The sequence below is a fragment of the Tupaia chinensis genome, unplaced genomic scaffold (genome assembly GCF_000334495.1).
Source record: "Tupaia chinensis unplaced genomic scaffold, TupChi_1.0 Scaffold000354_1, whole genome shotgun sequence".
NCBI lineage: Eukaryota > Metazoa > Chordata > Mammalia > Scandentia > Tupaiidae > Tupaia > Tupaia belangeri.
The window spans coordinates 921,904-941,517 of NW_006159849.1; the positions used below are offsets into that span (position 1 = coordinate 921,904).

The 19,614-nt window shown below is 42.9% G+C and overlaps 1 long non-coding RNA gene across 1 annotated transcript in view; it reads right to left on the minus strand.

Annotated features, from left to right (window-relative positions):
* The window catches only part of LOC114008529 (uncharacterized), a 39,119-nt gene extending 24,772 nt beyond the window's left edge, over positions 1-14,347 (minus strand). The window contains exon 1 of the long non-coding RNA XR_003550048.1: positions 13,440-14,347. This is a non-coding gene — a long non-coding RNA (uncharacterized LOC114008529). The remainder of the gene's footprint in view (positions 1-13,439) is intronic.
* Between the last annotated feature and the right edge of the window lie 5,267 nt (positions 14,348-19,614).

Below are 19,614 nucleotides of genomic sequence, written 5' to 3' on the forward strand. Positions count from 1 at the left end.
CATTATGGTATCTCTGGTGCCTATGTCAGTGTCTGGGACATAGTAGTACTCAATTAATACTTATTAATAAAGTGAATGAACTCATATGTGATCCTACCCTCCTCATTGGTGAGCACAGCTCCTGGTCAGCAACTAGTATAATCTTAGGTCCCACTGGTGATCCAGTCAGGTCAGAAATAATCAGCCTGTTTAACCTGCAGGTTGATGATGTTTAAGATAAAAACAAATGAGGTCCTAGCTGTTGTAATGGGCAAGTGGCAGGGTCCAGGGGTCCTGGGGCTGCTGGGCTCAGCAATCTGTTCAAGTGCAGTTTTTGTCTCAGCCTCAGAGTAGTATCAGGAGGTAGATCTACTGGTTCTCTGCTTCCATGTCTGCTCTTGTCCGAGTACTTGCCACCCTCACCTCAGGAGGCTGCTACTGCAAGGGTCAACTGAGACATTTGATATTTCTCTGGATTGAATGATTGTGGCCATCCAAAATTTATGTGTTGAAATCCAATTACCAGTGTAGCAGTATCCAGATATGGAGGTCTTTGGGATGTGATTAAATCACATGAAGATGGAGCCTTCATTAATGTAATTAGTATCCTTACCAGAAAGTCCTCAGAAAGCTGTCTTATCCCTTCCACCATGTAAGGACATAGTAGTAAGAAGACACCCTCTATGAACCAAGTAGGTTGTTGTCAAACGCCAAATATTGTCAGCACCTTGATCTTGGATTCCCCAGCCTCCAAAACCATGAGAAATACATTTCTGCTGGTTATAAGCCACCCAATCTATGATATTTTATTACAGCCATATAATGGGCTAAGACAGACACCAAGGGATTTGGAAAAAAAAAAAATTCATCACTAGTGGCAAGCATTATTAGCAAAGTACTCACTTAAAAATAGATATAGAAAATCCAAATAAATTGTACTTTTTGCATGGCTGTGTATTTCAAAGGATTTTAATTTACTAGAAAATAGAAGATCTATTTACCACCCAAAGTTTTTTGACCCAAAACAAAGTCCGCTCTTATCTCAGCTTAGAAGATCCCAGGAAATTCCCACAGGCCTTCAAAACCTGCAAAGATATTAAGTACAGTCTTTTGTGGCGACTCCAGACAGTGCCTACCTGCAAATCCTACACACCCTTGCTCTAGATCCAGAGAAACTGAAGTTCTTGCTTCTTGTGAGAGCTGCTCATTCATGATCCGTTTACTGAGCAAACACAAGCCACTGGTGGCTCTCTGGGCAGTCAGAGAAGAATGAAACCTAGCACTGTCTTCAAGGAGCCAATTAACTGACAGGATGCTCACTGCTCCTAACAGCCAGGATCAGTGCCTACAATACTGACTCCAAAGAGTTCATGTGAGGACTAACTGGGACAGTGCATTTAGCCCTGAGTTTGGCGGATCACAGCAGCTCCAAAATGTCAGCTATTATCATCATTACTGGAGCTAAAATTTCAGGAAGCTCTCTCCTAAAAATTATTTTTGAAATAACCATCTCAGAAGCTTTTTTCCTAATTGCTTAGAATTTACAAAAATAAAAAGACAACTCTTCTTCCTAGAGAAAAAATGAAGGTAAAGGCTTTTACTTTTTTCTTTTTTTTTTTGAGAGGTTTTTGCTATAGGGTGTGTGCGCTCGCCAGAAAGACAAGAGACAGAGAAAGTGAGAAATCACCCCCCAGGGGGGATGGCCACACCACAATCCCTTCTCCTCCATTCTCCTCTTGGGATCTTGGGCACATACGCACACGGGCCCAGTGTGAGTTTAAGACACCAGATTCAGGACTTTAACTGCATTCGACTACATGGGAGTCCAGCAACATAGCCATTACACTAACTGCTGGTCCCAAAGGCTCTTTTTCTTATTCTCCTGACATGTCATTCTTTTTAGTTTTCCCCTAAAATATCTTCCATGTGCAAGTAATCACACTGAACCTAAAGGATACTACATGGTCTCAGACTCTCTAGCTCTATTTAACCAGGAGGAGGCACCCACTAAACAAATTGCACAATTTTTCATATTTGGTAATTTAATAACAAAAGGAAGGGATGAAGAGAAATATTAGGAAAACACAGAGTAAGGTAGGGGCTGACCTAGTTTGGGAGGTCAGAAGAGTTTCCTTGGGCAAGTCACAGTGGGATTGAGCTTTGGAAGATGTGGAAGATGGAAAAAGCCAGAGTTTGGGTGTGACAGGTGGGAGGACCATTCTACACAGAGGAACAACAGGAGTAGGACTACGAAGGAGCAGGGCAGGTTGTCTGTTTATCAATGAGGTGTGTATGGTTACTTTTTTTGTTTAAAATTTTCTTTATGTACCAGAACCATGGGGTTTATTAAGTCAAAACGTGGAGTCATAGAAAAAATTGGAGTGGAAATCCTGAGACCTGGATTTCCATTCCTGGCCAAGTCATTAACTAGCTTCTCTGAATATGTATCTTAATAAGTCTTTAACTTTTGGGGGCTCCCATTTCTTTATCTACAAAATAAAGGTTGTAGGACAGATTACCTTTAAGATGATTCTAAGGTCTTCTTACACTTTTAACTGATATATGTAGGATTAACTAATTAGCTGACATATGCACGATATGTCACTTCTCTGAGTATGTCATTTCTGGGGTGTGACCCAGACGTCCCTGGCACAGTTGATTGTTTGGGGGTGGGAATCTCACTCAAATGGGGCCAATTCTATTTCCAGCCCCTCTCTCCAGGAACTGTAAATTAGTTGGTCCTTCGCATGAAGAAGATAAATACTGGGAGGTTGTGGGGAAACCACTTTCTTCCCACTGAGTAGCTTTCAGAAAGAGAAGAATGGAGCACAAAAGCAGAAAGAAAGTGCCAGAATCCTGGAAGTGTTTGTTTTTTAATTGCCAAAGGGTACATATAAGAGAGAGAAAGAACAAAAGTCATGCCACAATCCTTTTTCCTCCATTTGTCTATCCCATTTGGATCCTGGGCACACATGCACAGGCACCTGGCATGCTTTTCAAGCTGCCAGGGATGGGATTTGAAAAAAGCCAGCTGTATGGGATCAGGCTCCCTATATACAGGGCTGAATAGTTTCCATGACCCATCACTGAACAGTGGAGCCAGCCTGGGCCTAGGAGCACTCACAGTCTTTCCTAAGACCCAGCTGTATGTCTTCTCTTGTGTTCCATCAGCCATCCCTGTATCCTTTTCATTAGACTAGCATGAATTACATGGTGAACAGTGGTATCTGTAGCGTTTGTCTAACAACGTGTTCCTCCCACTCCTTCTTTTGGTTTCCCTAGAAAATCTTCCTCCAGTTTTCATGAGGTCCTACCTAGTAGGACAAACTATCCTGGATACTCCCCACAAGAATGAGCACAAGACATAGGCTGGCCAATCAAGTACCTATCCTCATGGCCACTATGATTGGTTTGTTTTAGCGCACATGACCCAAACAAGTCCAATCAACATCTTTCCTGGGATTGATGTTGGGAGTTGAAAAGATAAGTTTTATTTTTCTTTTTCAGCTAAAGTGAAATGATGTGTTTCAGATGCTTAGCAACCATTTCACCCTCTTTGTAAAGAGGCTCTGTCTACAGAATGAAACCAAGCAGAGACAAGTCAACTCAAGAATTAGAGAGAGAGTGGGGCAGGCGGGTGGTGTGATAGTTAAGGGTGCTGGACTCTCACATGGCTGACTGTGTTTCCTGGACCTGGTGGCTTGCTTTTTCACTTTCCCTCTCCCTCTCTGGTCAAATTAAAACAGATGAATAAATAAATAAAGTTAAATAAAATAATTTTTTTAAAAAAGAATGAGAGAGAGAGCCCACCTCTGAAGATATCATTTGAACCTTGGACTCTACTCTTCCTAAAGCCAGGTCCATGCCCAGAGTCATCCAGTTATGTAAGCCAATAATTTAATTTGTTATTGCTTTGTTTGGAATTGGTTGTCCACCACTTGCAAACCAAATAACCCGACTAACATAAGTTAATTTCTATTACTTGACAAAATCTTAACTAACATGAGCAATATATATACAAATAAGGTATTTAAACAACTTTCCCTGTAGAATGAACAAGATCACTATTCTGGCAGGTGCTTCCAAGTTTCCTACATAACTTCTTCCTGAAGCTTGCTTTTTCACTTTCCCTCTCCCTCTCTGGTCAAATTAAAACAGATGAATAAATAAATAAAGTTAAATAAAATAATTTTTTTAAAAAAGAATGAGAGAGAGAGCCCACCTCTGAAGATATCATTTGAACCTTGGACTCTACTCTTCCTAAAGCCAGGTCCATGCCCAGAGTCATCCAGTTATGTAAGCCAATAATTTAATTTGTTATTGCTTTGTTTGGAATTGGTTGTCCACCACTTGCAAACCAAATAACCCGACTAACATAAGTTAATTTCTATTACTTGACAAAATCTTAACTAACATGAGCAATATATATACAAATAAGGTATTTAAACAACTTTCCCTGTAGAATGAACAAGATCACTATTCTGGCAGGTGCTTCCAAGTTTCCTACATAACTTCTTCCTGAAATACTTCTTGTAGGTCCTTCAGCCTTTGATTTCCATCATGGTTTGAACTCTATGCCCCACCCCCTGCAAAAGATATGTTGAATCCTACCCCTAGTAAGTACCTCAGAATGTGGTTTTGTTGGAAATAGGGTGATATAATTAGTTAAGATGAGGACGTACTGGGGTAGGGTGGACCCCTAATCTAATATGACTGGTATCTTTTTTTTTTTCTTTTTTTGAGAGGTTTTCGCTATAGGGCGCGTGCACTCGCCAGACAGACAGAGAGAAACAGAGAGACAGAAAGTGAGAAATCACCCCCCAGAGGGGATGGCCATGCCACAATCCCTTCTCCTCCATTATCCTCTCGGGATCTTGGGCATGCACGCACACGCGCCCGGCGTGAGTTTTAAGCCACGGGGTCCGGGACGCGAACCGCGGTCGACTACGTGGGAGACCAGCAACATAGCCATTATGCTAACTGCTGGTTCCCATGTATCTTTATAAGAAGATGGCCATAGGAAGTCAGAGACCCAGAGAGAACACTGTAATGATGGAAGACTGGAATGATTCATCTATAAGCCAAGGAGTACCTGAAGTTACCAGAAATAAAAGGCATGGAATAGATTCTCCCTCAGAAACCTCAGAAGGAACCACTAATCCTGCTGCGATAGTTTAAAAGTGTCCCTCAAAAAATCATGTGTTAGAATTTGTTGTCCCATTATGGAGGTTTTAAGATGGCAGAAGCCTAATCTAATTATAGGATTAAGAGGTGGAGCCTCTGAGGGGATTAGGATAACCTTACTCCACCACCACTACCCCCTGAATACTGGTGGATTTATAAGAAGAAATGAGAAGAGACAGACACATGGGCCCAGACACATGCACTCCTCCTTCTGCTTTCTGTGATTCAGCCAGAAGACCCTCACCAGATGTCAGCACTATGCCCTTGGACCTCTCAGTCTCCAAAACCATGAGTAAAATAAACCTCTATTATTTTACATTACCCATATCAGGTATTTTTGTCATTAGCAACTGAATTGACTAAAACACCTGCCGACATCTGGATTTTTACTTGCGGTCTCTAGAATTAAGAGACAGTTTCTGTTGTCTTAACCTACCCAGTTTGTGGCACTTTGTTATGGCAGGTCTAGGAAACTAGTACAGTCTGCACACCACAAAGTGCTACTGGGTGGTGGTTCCAGGTAGAAAAGGTGCTGTCCTTGCTGTCTCCCATCAAGGTTGAGATTTTACTTGGTCAGACAGAACAGCTGTCCTTAGACCACCTTTCTATTCCACTACTATCTTTTTACAATTTGTTTTCTTTTTGCTCTTAGAAAACTGGAGGCCTAGATGGAAATACTGAGAGTAGCCCATGGGCAACAAAATTAAGTTCAGGGCCCAGTTTCTGTGGGGTTTAGATATCTAAGGAAGATGGCATTCACAGCTGGCTGCAAGGCAGGAGAAAGGAGATACCCACATGTTTAGGCAGAGCAGCAAGAAAGGCACCTGACAGCTGGCATCCAAAGTCTTACTTTTGGCCTGGGCAATATGTGTGGCAGCTGTGTTGAAGAACATAATTGTCTTTCTTTTCTCCCAATGGCCAGTGCCACCCCTCAACAGAACCCCTGGGATGGTCAGCCCAGGGCACAGAAAAGGGAGATGAGGGGAAGGGTGAATAGGAAGTGAAATAAACACAAGACCTGACATCTCTTCTATAGGAGAGACACACAGGCAAGAAGATCCAACTTGGCTGCCTATCCTCAGCAACCTAACAGAAGGTGGAGATGACTTGGCATGACGCCAGCACAGGATAAAAGACATTCATGCTGAGAGCTGAATGGTTCTGTTGCAAATAGTCTTAATGAGCTGCAAGAGAGGTTCAGAAGATGAGCTGGTAATTGCTCTTCAAGTATCTTTTCTCTAAAGTTTCTTTCTATAAAGGCCATAATCTCCTTTATATGTTCATTCTTCCCTCTAGCTGTTGGGAGGACCTTCCAGTCTGGAGAGCCAGCCTTCCGTAGGAGCTACTGTTGAGTGCATTTTCAAGCTTCATCAAAGACTGAGTGGAGGGTAGAGTGTGGGAGCCACTTTCCTATGAAAAATGAATAACCTAAAAGGCATAAAGAAGCTATTTGTAGCTTTAGAAAATCAAAACAATGGGGCCAGCAGGTGGTGTAATGGTTAAGGTTTTGGACTCCCACATGGCCAACTACAGTTCAAATCCCGGACCTGGTGGCTTGAAATTCACATGGGGCAGGAGTGGATGCATGCCCAAAAACCCAGGAGGATAATGGAAGAGAAGGGACTGTGGCATGGCCATCCCCACAAGGGGTAATTCTCACTTCCTGTCTCTCCAGTGAGTACATGCGCCTTATAGAAAAAAATCTTTCTTAAAGAAAAAGAAGAAAATCAAAACAATACAAGTTCTCTCTTCCTTAGAAATGCCAGATACTTAATACTCCTTAATTTCTTAGCAATGGCTCCATTTCACTGGCATTTACTGATTCAAAGTTCATGTAAGGTCAGTGACAAGGAGTATATGAAACATTACTTGGCCTTAGCCCAGGTAGGTTTTGGTGGCCGAATCCCACAGATAATCAGTGGATTCAAGTCTGTACAAGAGGCTTCTAACTGGGGCATCATCAAGAATGAGTAGCTTCTTCTCTCTGCCACACATGACCCCACCTCACATCTTGGCCCCATGCTTCAGGATTTCTGTCCAGCCTTCACTTCCCTCATCACTTACTTCAGAGCCTGGCCTTTGCTTTTGAAAATCTGGGTCCCCAGGCGTAGGGAAGATAAGGGAGCTATGGGGTAGGATCACACCACCCTGAGTTATTCACCAGCTTCAGAAAGGTTGGCATCTCCCAGGTCACCAAAGATAGTTCTTTCATAGTGACTGCCATGGAGGGGAGAAATGAAAATTCTGGGGCTGGGTTTTTTTCTTTGGAGCAGTATAACTGCTTTTATTATGGATATACAACTTAAGAGTATGTCAGGGTAAGGTGATGCCACAGTGGAGGCACAACTAGATTCACATGGCTAAGGTCCTGGGTTCATGTCCCAAGGCCTCCATGGCACATCAGGCATGCATGCAAATGCCCATGATCCAGGCTTGCTGAAACTGGGGGTAGACTGCAGTGTGGGGACTATATTGGGAGTGCCACTCTCTCTCTTCCATGACATGGATAAACTTATTTTTTTTTTTTAAAGTCCATCAAATCTTAAAGCTGGCATAAATCCTTAAGTTCATCCCGCTCTCTCAGTGCATGTGCCAGCATTGCTGCAGGTCCTGGAAGTGAGAAACAAATAAAGCACCATCCCTTTCAAGACCTTATAATTCAGTGCAGGGGAACCAAGGAGTAAAGATAGTATGGCCCAGGAACCATCAGTTAGCATAATGGCTATGTCGCTGGACTCCCACGTAGTCGACCGCGGTTTGCGTCCTGGACCCCGGGGCTTAAAACTCACGCCGGGCGCATGTGCATGTGTGCCCAAGATCCCGAGAGGAGAATGGAGGAGAAGGGATTGCGGCGTGACCATCGCCCCTGGGGGGTGATTTCTCGCTTTCTGTCTCTACGTCTCTCTCTGTCTGGCGAGCGCACGAGCCCTATAGCAAAAATCTCTAAAAAAAAAAAAAAGATAGTATGGCCCGAATGCAGAAGGCTAGCAGAAGGCTAGCAGGCACTGCTAGAAGCCACATGCCCAACTATAAGGCTGGATTCCTGGGTCTACCTGAACATCATCGGGTATGCACACAGGCCCCCAACATCCTGATAAGGTGGAGAACAGAGGGAGGGGATCATGGCATGATGAGATCCTGTTGAGAGTACCTTTCTCTTTCTCTTTTCCCTCTCTCAATAAAATAAACATTAAAACAATTAATAAATAAAAACAGTGAGATCAATGCTGTAATACTCAGAGAGGTATCCCCAGGGTACTAAGAGGATCCACATCACCTGGTCCAAGATGTTCCTCACATATTCTTTAATTCTCCATGGACCATGATATAGACAGGCCATGTAGACTCCCATCATAAGATTATGCCCTATAATTTAACTTACAAACTTCCTAATACTGAATGGTTAGACTTTTGTGGTGACCATCCTTATACTCAAATCTTTGCCCAAACATCTATTTCCTTAGAATAACTTTCTAGGAAGAAATTTATGCCCATAAAAGACTATGAAGACTCAGAGAAATCTGGTACAAATTCCCTATCCCCCTTTACAATAAAGCCTTTCAACAGGAAAGTGGCCTTGAACATTTATGTTTTATTAAAATACATCTGGAGAGAAGAGTACAGGATAAAGTAGAGGGAGAAGAGTCAGAGAAACCAATTAAGAGATTGTTGATTATGTGGAGAAAATAAGATAATGGTGAGAGATACTAATGAGGATGAATTAATATGATTGGAGAACTGATTAAGAGGGTTGGAATATGGAAAATGAGAGGGTGGAGCTAAAGATGACCCCTAGATTTCACCTTGCATTTTCTGTATAAACAAATAAAATAAATAGTCTGAGATTTCTGAATTCACCAAGAGAAGATATGTAGGCCAAGGAACAGCTTTGAAAGCAAAATAATGACCTGTTTTGAACATTTACAGCCTTCCATTCCTATGGGGGCTCTTTGGGGAGGCGACTGGTTCTGTACGTCTGGAACAGTCACCAAGCTCTGGTGAAGGAGATGCATTTGGCTCATCAGAATAAGAAATACCAATTATCCCAGAGAACTGATTTATAAAAGTTGGAAAAAATAACATTTACTTAAAAATAGTTGCTCTCAAACTTTTATCTACTTCAGCCCAGCTGCTGGTGATGGATACCATATACTCCCCAGAAAAAAGACATCAGAATTGAAGATGGGAGCAGGATAGAGTTGACAGGTACTGGGGCACAGGGAGGATAAAGGATTCTGATACTCTTTGTTTTCAAATAATTATTTATTTAATTCCATTTGCTATTATCATTTTTTAAATTGGATGAGTCACAGAGAGAGAAAGAGAAAGTGTGAAAACATGCCTTCGGGTCTGGGACTCAACCAGAGTCGGCCGTGTGGGAGTTCAGTACTTTAACCACTGTGCCATATGCTGGCCCCAATATTATTCATCAGGGAGGCATGCTGTCTACTCCTCCCCCTCCATAAGAATCACTGCCTTCAAAACCTAGTGGGGAGCCAGACAGTGGTGTGGTGAGAAAACATAATACTCTGTGAAGCTGTCCCATACAGAACAGATATAGATTTGCATCTGGAGACCTCCCTGAGTGTGCTGGGCATGCATCTGCCCATGATTCAGGGATCGCTAAAGCTGGGGTTGGATTTTGGTGTCTAGAGACAGTTAGCTGGCTCTATGTCTCTCTTGTTCATGAAAGAAATTAATAAACTTTGGACTAAAAAGACTGGCCCTTGTCCTAATAGGCCCAGACACAATGCTCCAATGCCCTAAGCCACATTAGCAGGAAGGCCAGACTAGTGACAGCCATCCTTGTGTGTCTATAAGGCTACCAGCTCCTTCCACGCCTAGGTCCCAGCTACTCAGGGGCCAAGGCAAGAGGATCATCAAAAGTCTTTTAGAGAGGTGAGGAGGAAACATGAGGGAATTCAATCAAGAGATCCCAGGGAAACACAAAGTCGAGTTCTCAGCAGGCTGCTCTGTCCCCGGCTTACTTCTACACTCCCATTTCCACCTTGTCCCTCTGAGCACCTCTTTCTGGTGCCCAACCCTTGAAGGTTTAGAGTTTCACCTTACTCTAGGTAAATATCTTTTGCAGCTTTCTAAAAATGTTTTACTTATATGAATAAAAAGAAACAGGAAAAAAATGACCTTTATTTATTCCCCTCACTTATTTTTCTACTGTAAATCTTAAAAGAAAAAATATTATGTGTGGCCCAGAATTCAAGGTCCTGAGATTTCAATGATTACAAGGATACATATATAGCCACTATGTCCTGCCACTGAAGCTTTCAGTTAGTGAAGAGAGGATGAAGTAATGGTGGGAACAGATCTTGGGTACTTCAGGGAGCAATCAGCAGAGGGAGAGAAGAGCGAGGACAGTGGTGGTGGGGGTAGGGTCACGGATAGCTGGGACACCAGAGAGAGACAGGTCAGTGGTGTGAAGGGTCTCTGCCATGTACAGGAAAAACACCTTCCTCAAAGTAATTGCCTGGGAAGGTGAGATCCTAAAATCAAGGCACTGGCAGATTCAGTGTCTAGTGAGAGCTAACTTCCTAGTTCCTAAATGGTGCCTTCTCATGGTGTACTCACATAGTAGAAGGGGCAAAGGGTCCATCTGGGGTCTTTTAAATAAAGGCGCTAATTCCATCCATGAGGAATCACTTCCCAAAAATCTTCTAATAGAGTTAAGGTTTCAACATAAATTTGGAGAGGATATAAATATTCAGACCACAGCATTGGTCAAACCAGACCAATTTGAGTCTGGAGCTCTCTTGGTGCAGCTACAACCCACATGGACCTCAGGTCCTAGCAGAGGAACCTGGGTGGGTCATGGGACTAGCAAGTCTTTGTTGCTGGGCTGAGCAAGGCAGCAGGGTCAGTGGTGCGTTTTTCACTAGCCAATGGTCTGAGGCCAGGATCTGGCCTGAATTCTTCCCTATCTGGCTGTGTAACATAGGCCAAGTCCTTCTGCTCCCTAACTTCCTTACCTGGTGAAGACAGAGCTGTAATAAAGGAGAGGCAATTGAGAAGATACCCAAGTACCAACCTACACTGTAATGGAACAGAGAAAACTGTATTGACCAGAAGTCTGCTAAAAAACAAACAAAAAACACTAGACTAAGAACCTCCTAAGTATGATCTGTGGAAATAAGAGCACTCTGTGATATTAATATACTCATTCATTCATTTATTTTACCTTTGCAGGGTGAGGAGAGTTCCACAGTAAGTTGAGTTTGAAGAGGTAGTAGGTTAAACAGACGATTTCAACAGCAGGACTTCCAGAACATTTGCTATATTAACGGACATGGTAACCCTCCAAGGCTGGAATGGAGAGTGCAACATTTTCTTAACCTCTATTAAGTCTTCTTAGGGAAAGCACCCTGTGGTACTCATGCACACAGAATATCAGCACATTATCTAGAAGCTGAAGAGATCCTGAATTGGAGGTTGAGTGTAGTATTCTGTTCCAGAATCCTGCCACCAGTTGAAGTAGTGTGCAGGGACTGTTACTTATCCTTTGGCCTCTCTCCACCTGTGGCATCTCTTGCCAAAGTCCCTGACATACTGTAAGTCACTTGTGTTGTTTTGGGGCTCTTGGGGGATAGGGGTAAATGAGAGTGGTTGGTTGGTTGTTTTTGAGACAGGACACAGAAATGGAACAAAGGGGATGTGAATCTTTATTTGCCTTGGAACTGATAGAAAATTGCAGAAGGTACACCTGAGATTCTTAATATAAACTTATATATATATATATACAAGAGTGTGTGTGTGTGTCTGTGTGTAACTATAAATGCAAAACAGTAAAAATTATTTGGAAATAAGAGAAATGTTTTTCACGCTCCCACACCAATAGCCTGCTGTGGCTTTGGTATGTCTTCATTAGTCTTCCACAGATAGTTCTTCATGTTGTTATTTTAATTCTCATATTCTTGGCCATGGGGAAGAAATGTCCTGGTTTTCCTCCCCTATCCCTGCATGTGTCTTTCCAGAGTTGGGAAAAGCAGAACCACAACGAAGAGTATCAATGTACGCGTGCAGGGGTCCTCCCTCTCTCCTCCATGCCAGGCCCTGGCCCCTCCTTCTGCCCATGACCCATATGCTGCCCCATACCCAGAACTGACCACTTCTTTCAGGTTATCATCCAGACTACCACTCTCCCTCCTATACCGCTGGCTAAAATGACAAACTTTTGCCAAGCATCCAAGTTAACTTTGGCCTTGTATAAACAGATATAAAGGTCTTGCCTTTGTTGCACATCATCTGTCAAGTGGAATTCATCCTTGTCTACTCAATTCTATACTACAATACTGAAATATTCTGGATGGCAAAAGACAGTAGTAGGCAGGTAGTTTGTGGTACTTTTAGGATATTCAGGGAATTAGAAAATGCAGGCTATAGTGGGCGACTGTTGTCTGTGCCTGCCCAGTATACATACATTCTCTTTTTCAGAAAGCATCTGATTTTGCTTTGGAAAACATCTTTTTCTTACTCCACACAATTTGGGCAAGGCTTACCTTATTACCACTCCACTGAAAAGGACTCAGATCTGATTAGGATATTCTGTATTCAGCAGTGGGGAGTACAATTCTGGGAAATTTAATATGTTAAAGAATTGGGTAGAGAGAATCTCTGTCCTCCACTAGGGTTGCTGAGAGAATAGGATATTAAAGACAACACCTACTGGAGTAGAGAGACAACAGAGAAGAAAGAACTGAGAAACACGAGAGTTGAATTCTGGTGACATTGTTTGAAGTCCTGAATCCAGCTATACCAAAGCCAAATATACTACTTAACTTCTTAATTACAAAAGCCCACAAAGTGTTTTACTTGAATCAATTTGTTCAATTTCACATTTGCAACTGCATTCTACCCAAATTAAAGCCTTAAGACTTACCTAGGTTAAACTGACTTTCATATCCCTGCTATAATGTCTCTGGGATCAAGAAACTTAGTCTTTCATGTTATCATTCCTCAAGAAGACGACACCGTTCTCTGCATTATGCACGCTTAATCTTTACAGCCTTTTATGGATGGTTTTGTTCATAACCTAATGAAGAAAATGAGGCTCAAAAACCTGGGTTAACTTACTCACAAGCAGGTCTTAGAAAGGAGACTCAAACCCAATCCTTAGGCCTAATTTTTTCTAGAACATGATGTTCTTTCTATGCAACACTAGACTGGCTTCGAGAACAGAAGATTAACATACAAAATTTCAGAACCAACAACTACAAAGTAAAGTTCTTTTTCTTTCTTGGTGAAGGAAAGGATATAGTCCTTACCTCTTAGATCCGTTTGGTGCACACAATAGCTCTCGGATCTGACAGCCCTAAGGTGCACACAATAGCTCTCGGATCTGACAGCCCTAAGGTCAGTCAGGCTATTCATTCTGCTCTGACTGGATGGATCCTGGCACTCTGTGTTGGAACACGGTGAGCTCCACTGAGAAGCCTGTGGGCTGTCTTAATTTTGTAACATTTGTCATGGGGCAGTTTGACCTCGACCTGCATGCAGGTGCCACAGTTTATCTTTGGTCTTCCAGCTGAGTACATCCAAGTACTAGATGTAAAGATAAACCTAGTGACGCAAACGCATGCTGACATTAACCTGTTAGGTGGAGGGCTGCTTTGAATCTTCTCCAAGGACTGAACAACTAAAAAGAATCTGAACCACAACCATAATGTGTAATAAATCTTCTCAATACCAGGGAAGGCAGCAGATAGTTCAGATTTTCAGATGAAGAAGCTAAGGGTTGAAAGATGGAGGACCAGCCCATACTAACAATACAGCTAGGATGCAAACGTAGTTATCATCCTAAGTCTGCATTATTTTCACACTACTCTACTGGAATTCAAGAAACTAAAAGCTTTCCTCATAAATGACTCAATTTTTTAAAGAATAAAGGCTTTAGAAAAATAAAAACATAAAATAAAATTTCAAGACAGTAGCCAACCAAATCTTAAAAGATGGACCCAGTCACCACCACCATAGGTTAACAGGGAGTGAAATTAGCAACAATGAACAGTGCTACATGGGTGCTAAGATAAGGGGGTAAGGCATCTATGAGAACACGTAGCCTGGGGAGCTTTGGCAGGAACTGCTGAGGCTTTAAGATTGAGGAGGAAGGCCAGTAGGTGGCATAGTAATTAAGGTGCTGGACTCCCACATGGCCAACCTCAGTTTGAGTACTGGACCCAGTAGCTTTAAACTCACACCAAGTGTATGTGCATGTGCTCAAAATGACGACAGAATGGAGAAGGGACTGCAGTGTGGCTATACGCCCTGGAGGGCTGATTTCTCACTCTTTCTCTCTGTATTTTAATGTCTCTGGTGAGTGCACAGCCCTATAGCAAAAATCTCTCTCTCAAGAAACAAACAAAAGGCTTAAGGAGGTAACTCAGTGAGAGGTGGAGAGCTCAGGCAGGTTTACTTTCTAGGCCTCTTATGACAGTGTTATCAAACCACAGCTCTTAAAATGTGAACATATCCCAAATCTCTACAAAACTTTTTTATAATTTGCCTTCTAAATTGCTTGATGATCAGCAATTTGTTTAATAAATGATTAGTTATGATTCCTTAACTATCATTGTACATGCTTAGAAATTCTTGTGAGATGGGACCAGCAGTTAGCGTAATGGCTATGTGGCCGGACTCCCATATAGTCGACAGTGGTTCGGGTCCCAGACCCAGCGGCTTAAACTCACACCAGGCGTGTGTGTGTGTGTGTGTGTGCGCGCGCGCGCGCGCGCGCACGCACGCATGTCCAAGATCCCGAGAGGAGAATGGAGGAGAAGGGATTGCAATGTGGCCATTCCCCCTGTCTTTCTGGTGAGCACACGTGCCCTACAGCAAAAATCTCTCAAACAAACAAATAAACAACAAAAGAAAGCAAAACAAAAAGAATTTTTTGTAAGAAACTCTCACCTATATTCTCAATATTTTAATAACTAAGCTAGAATGCATAATTATTTTTGCTCCTTTCTTTTCATAATTTGTAACCAATATTTTCCCCCTGATTTCTTACAAATATTCTCATAAGTTCTTCAAAGATTACAGCTTAGGGAGAGATCTAAGAACCATGTGTACTCAACACTTATAACCGCATGTACTCAGCACTTAAAGCCTCAGGTTGGTGATCATGACTGAAGTTGGGTCCCTCCAGAAGCAGGCCATGCACCACTTCAAAATATATGGTCCTGGGAGCCAGCAGTTAGTGTAATGGCTGTCGCTGGACTCCCACGTAATCGACCGCGGTTCGAGTCCCGGACCTGGTGGCTTAAAACTCATGCCGGGCGCGTGTGCGTGCAGCTATGTGGCCGGACTCCCATATAGTCGACAGTGGTTCGGGTCCCAGACCCAGCGGCTTAAACTCACACCAGGCGTGTGTGTGTGTGTGTGTGTGCGCGCGCGCGCGCGCGCGCACGCACGCATGTCCAAGATCCCGAGAGGAGAATGGAGGAGAAGGGATTGCAATGTGGCCATTCCCCCTGTCTTTCTGGTGAGCACACGTGCCCTACAGCAAAAATCTCTCAAACAAACAAATAAACAACAAAAGAAAGCAAAACAAAAAGAATTTTTTGTAAGAAACTCTCACCTATATTCTCAATATTTTAATAACTAAGCTAGAATGCATAATTATTTTTGCTCCTTTCTTTTCATAATTTGTAACCAATATTTTCCCCCTGATTTCTTACAAATATTCTCATAAGTTCTTCAAAGATTACAGCTTAGGGAGAGATCTAAGAACCATGTGTACTCAACACTTATAACCGCATGTACTCAGCACTTAAAGCCTCAGGTTGGTGATCATGACTGAAGTTGGGTCCCTCCAGAAGCAGGCCATGCACCACTTCAAAATATATGGTCCTGGGAGCCAGCAGTTAGTGTAATGGCTGTCGCTGGACTCCCACGTAATCGACCGCGGTTCGAGTCCCGGACCTGGTGGCTTAAAACTCATGCCGGGCGCGTGTGCGTGCATGCCCAAGATCCCGAAAGGAGAATGGAGGAGAAGGGATAACGGCGTGACCATCCCCCCGGGGGGTAATTTCTCGCTTTCTGTCTCTATGTCTCTCTCTGTCTGGCGAGTGCATGCGCCCTATAGCAAAAATCTCTCTCTCAAAAAAAAAATATATATATATGGTCCCACTACCATTCTTCACTGAAGACTGTAAAGAACTTCAGGGGCCAGCAGGTGGCATGGTGGTTAAAGGCACTGGATTCCTACATGGTCAACCACAGTTTAAGTCCTGAACCTGGCAGCTTGCTTTCTCACTTTCCCTTTCTCTCTGTCTCTCTCTGATCAAAGTGAAATAAATAAATAAATAAATAAATAGAATTAAATAAATAATTCTTTTTAAGAAAATGAACCTCAGGATGTCCCACCATTTCCAAATGTAGCAGGAAGAGGTAGCTGCCCCTACCATTCTCCTTTGAGGCACCATTATTTTCCAAGATAAATACCAATTGCCCAGATGGTCACCAGTGAGTCCAACAACAGTCCCACCACTCCATCTCAGCTACAGTGACTGGGCACTCAAAACAGACACATGCAGTCACCATATGTGTCACTACTGGACTGATTCATTATCTTTCATCTTTCAGATAACCTCTGATCTCTATAAATTCACCTGCCTTCGTCAGCTTGAATGTATCATTTCCAAAACAGTAGCACAGGGAAATTACTAACAAATTAGTCAATCTAAATGTTTTTAGATGTGAGAATCTTTAGAGGGTTAGGAATTGAGAAGAAATGCAAAAGCATAAAGAATGTCCTGGGCCCTCAGATAAATTCAAACATCAGAAACATTGAGAATGTTTTAAAATAGGTACTAACCCAGGCCTGTGCTCAGAGTTTGGGGATACACTGATTGGTATGGGCCAGCTGCGACAAGGAGTTAAAGCAGCTCCACACCCTGACAAAATGATAGCTTTTATTTGCTTAAGTTAAGAAGTGATGTGGCTTGGCCTCTGTTAGATGCCAAACAATGATAAATTGTTCCTCACAAATGGTGTCTTAGATGTGGCCAGCAAAAGTTCAAAAAGGCCTGGCTATTAACTATTAATCACTTCTAAAGAACAGGAAGGGTCTGAACAAGGGAAATTTAAAAACATGAGATATTTCTCATCTACTCTGGAGCCAGGTAAGGATCAATAGAGATCCAGGTTGGGCATATGGCCTATGGTACCATTTTCTCTTTCATCAGTCTGGCTAAAGTCACCTACTCATACATCCAACAGTCTCCAGCACGGTACCTGTGTAAGACTAATGGAATGCCACATCTAGTCCTCACATCCTTGACTGAAGTCTCAGATTAATTCATTTCTTCATCCCACTCTAAACCTCCCTCTCTTCCCCAAATGAATCCCATCTCCCAACTTGGACTCTGCCAAAAATTTGGAAATTTCTGTTTTCCTGGTTTCTCCATCTCCCTTTGATTTTATTGACTACATCAAATTTCCTCTACTCCATCCTGCCTACTTCCTTTCCTTCCGTTTAGCACCCTCAGTCTTGTACTCTGTGACCATAAAACTATCTACCAACAACAGTGGCATCATGCAGGAGCCTCCCAACATAAAGACCTAATGGCAAATGACCACCTACCTCATGGTCTTTCTCTAGGAGTAACAGTGAAAGGACAGGCACCAGGATATAACTTAAATTTCTGTGTGTGTGTGTGTATGTGTGTGTGTGTTTGAGTCAACAATTAGACATCCTTCATTACTTTTTATAGAAAAGGTTTTTAAAAATAGAAAACAAAACCATGAGGTTTTGCTGCCCTGTGAGGGCAATCTGAATTTTAGCAAATCTTCCTGTTGTTCTTTCCCAATCAGCACATCATGTTGCAATACCCAAGCTTCCTCCCACTTCTTTATCAACTGTTTTGACAAGTACAGTAAAATAATCATGACAGACGGAGGTTGGCTGGTAATTGTAGAGAATGTAGGTGGAGGGTGTTAAAAGCTTCTAGGGCCTGATAGAAAATAGAAAAGCAAAGACAAGGATTCTGGGGGATGAGCAGTTAGCGTAATGGCTATGTCGCTGGACTCCGACATAGTCGACCGCGGTTCGTGTCCTGGACCCAGTGGCTTAAAACTCACACCAGGCACGTGTGCGTGCGTGCCCAAGATCCCGAGAGGAGAATGGAGAAGGGATTGCAGCATGGCCATTCCCCCTGGGGGGTGATTTCTTGCTTTCTGTCTCTCTGTCTCTGTCTGTCTGCGAGCGCATGTGCCCTAAAGCAAAAACCTCTCCAAAAAAAAAAAAAGACAAGGATTCTGCCATGAATCCAACAAGTCCACAGGTGTACCTGCCTACAAACCCCACTAACCCTATTGAACAACTGCTGCTGTAACATGATGATTTGTCTCTGTCAGCAGAGAAGAGCAAGAGGCCAAGACTAAAAACCAAGTGCCCAAGTACTGAAATCTTTCATCAAACTCCCTGAGCAAGTAGCTGGACCAACCACTAGGAATTAAGCTAAAAACAAGGCAGAGACCACAGGCACTGTACAGTCTCGAAGATGTGTGTCAGCAATCAGCAAAGGATGACTTCTGCTCAAGACATGGCATTCCTTCTCCTGAGAATTTGAAAAGGGGCTGAGAGCAGATTCAATAAATATTAAATTTGTCATCCTTTTGGCAACAGCACTATACTACCGCCAGATGCTTACAATCACCTGCCTGGTCTCTACATGCCACACTAGATTACCAATAGGACCACTTGCAGAGCTTGTACCAAGGGATGAAAGGCCTCTGGTGGATAGTATTTGATTATGTCCAAGGTATGCAGCCTATTAATTCTGTATGGGAAGATTTCAGTTCAGACACTACCAACGAGAGGCACTAAGTAAGACTGCAGTAAATGTGGTGGGCAGGAACCAGCAGATGGCAATAATGGTTATGTCACTAGACTCCCATGTAGTCAACAGTGGTTTGAGTCCCAGATCTGGTGGCTTAAAACTCATGCCAGGTACTTGCCCAAGATCCTGAGAGGAGAGTGGAGCAGATGGGATTACAGTATGGCCATGCCCCTGGGGCCAATTTCTTGCTTCCTGTCTGTCTGTCTTGTCTGTCTCTCTCTCCTGCAAGCGCATGTGCACTATAACAAAAAGAAAACCTCTCTCTCTAAATAAAATGTGGTGGGTAGAATTCCAACACAGCTGTCCATTGTCCCCAACCCCTGGTTATTCAAACTCTAACCACAGCTGACAGCCAGCAAGGAAATGGACTTCAGTCCTACACCCTGAATTCTGCCACCAGAAGGAACTGAGAGCCTATTTCTTCCCAGAGCCTTCAGATGAGAGCCCAGGCCAGTGATAACTTGACAGCTGACACCTGTGAGACTCTACACAGAGAACTCAGCCAAGCTTGCCTGAACTTTCGAGCTACAGAACTGTGAAATGATGAACAGAGTACCATTTTTATGCAACTAAGTCTGTAGTCATCTATGTACCAACA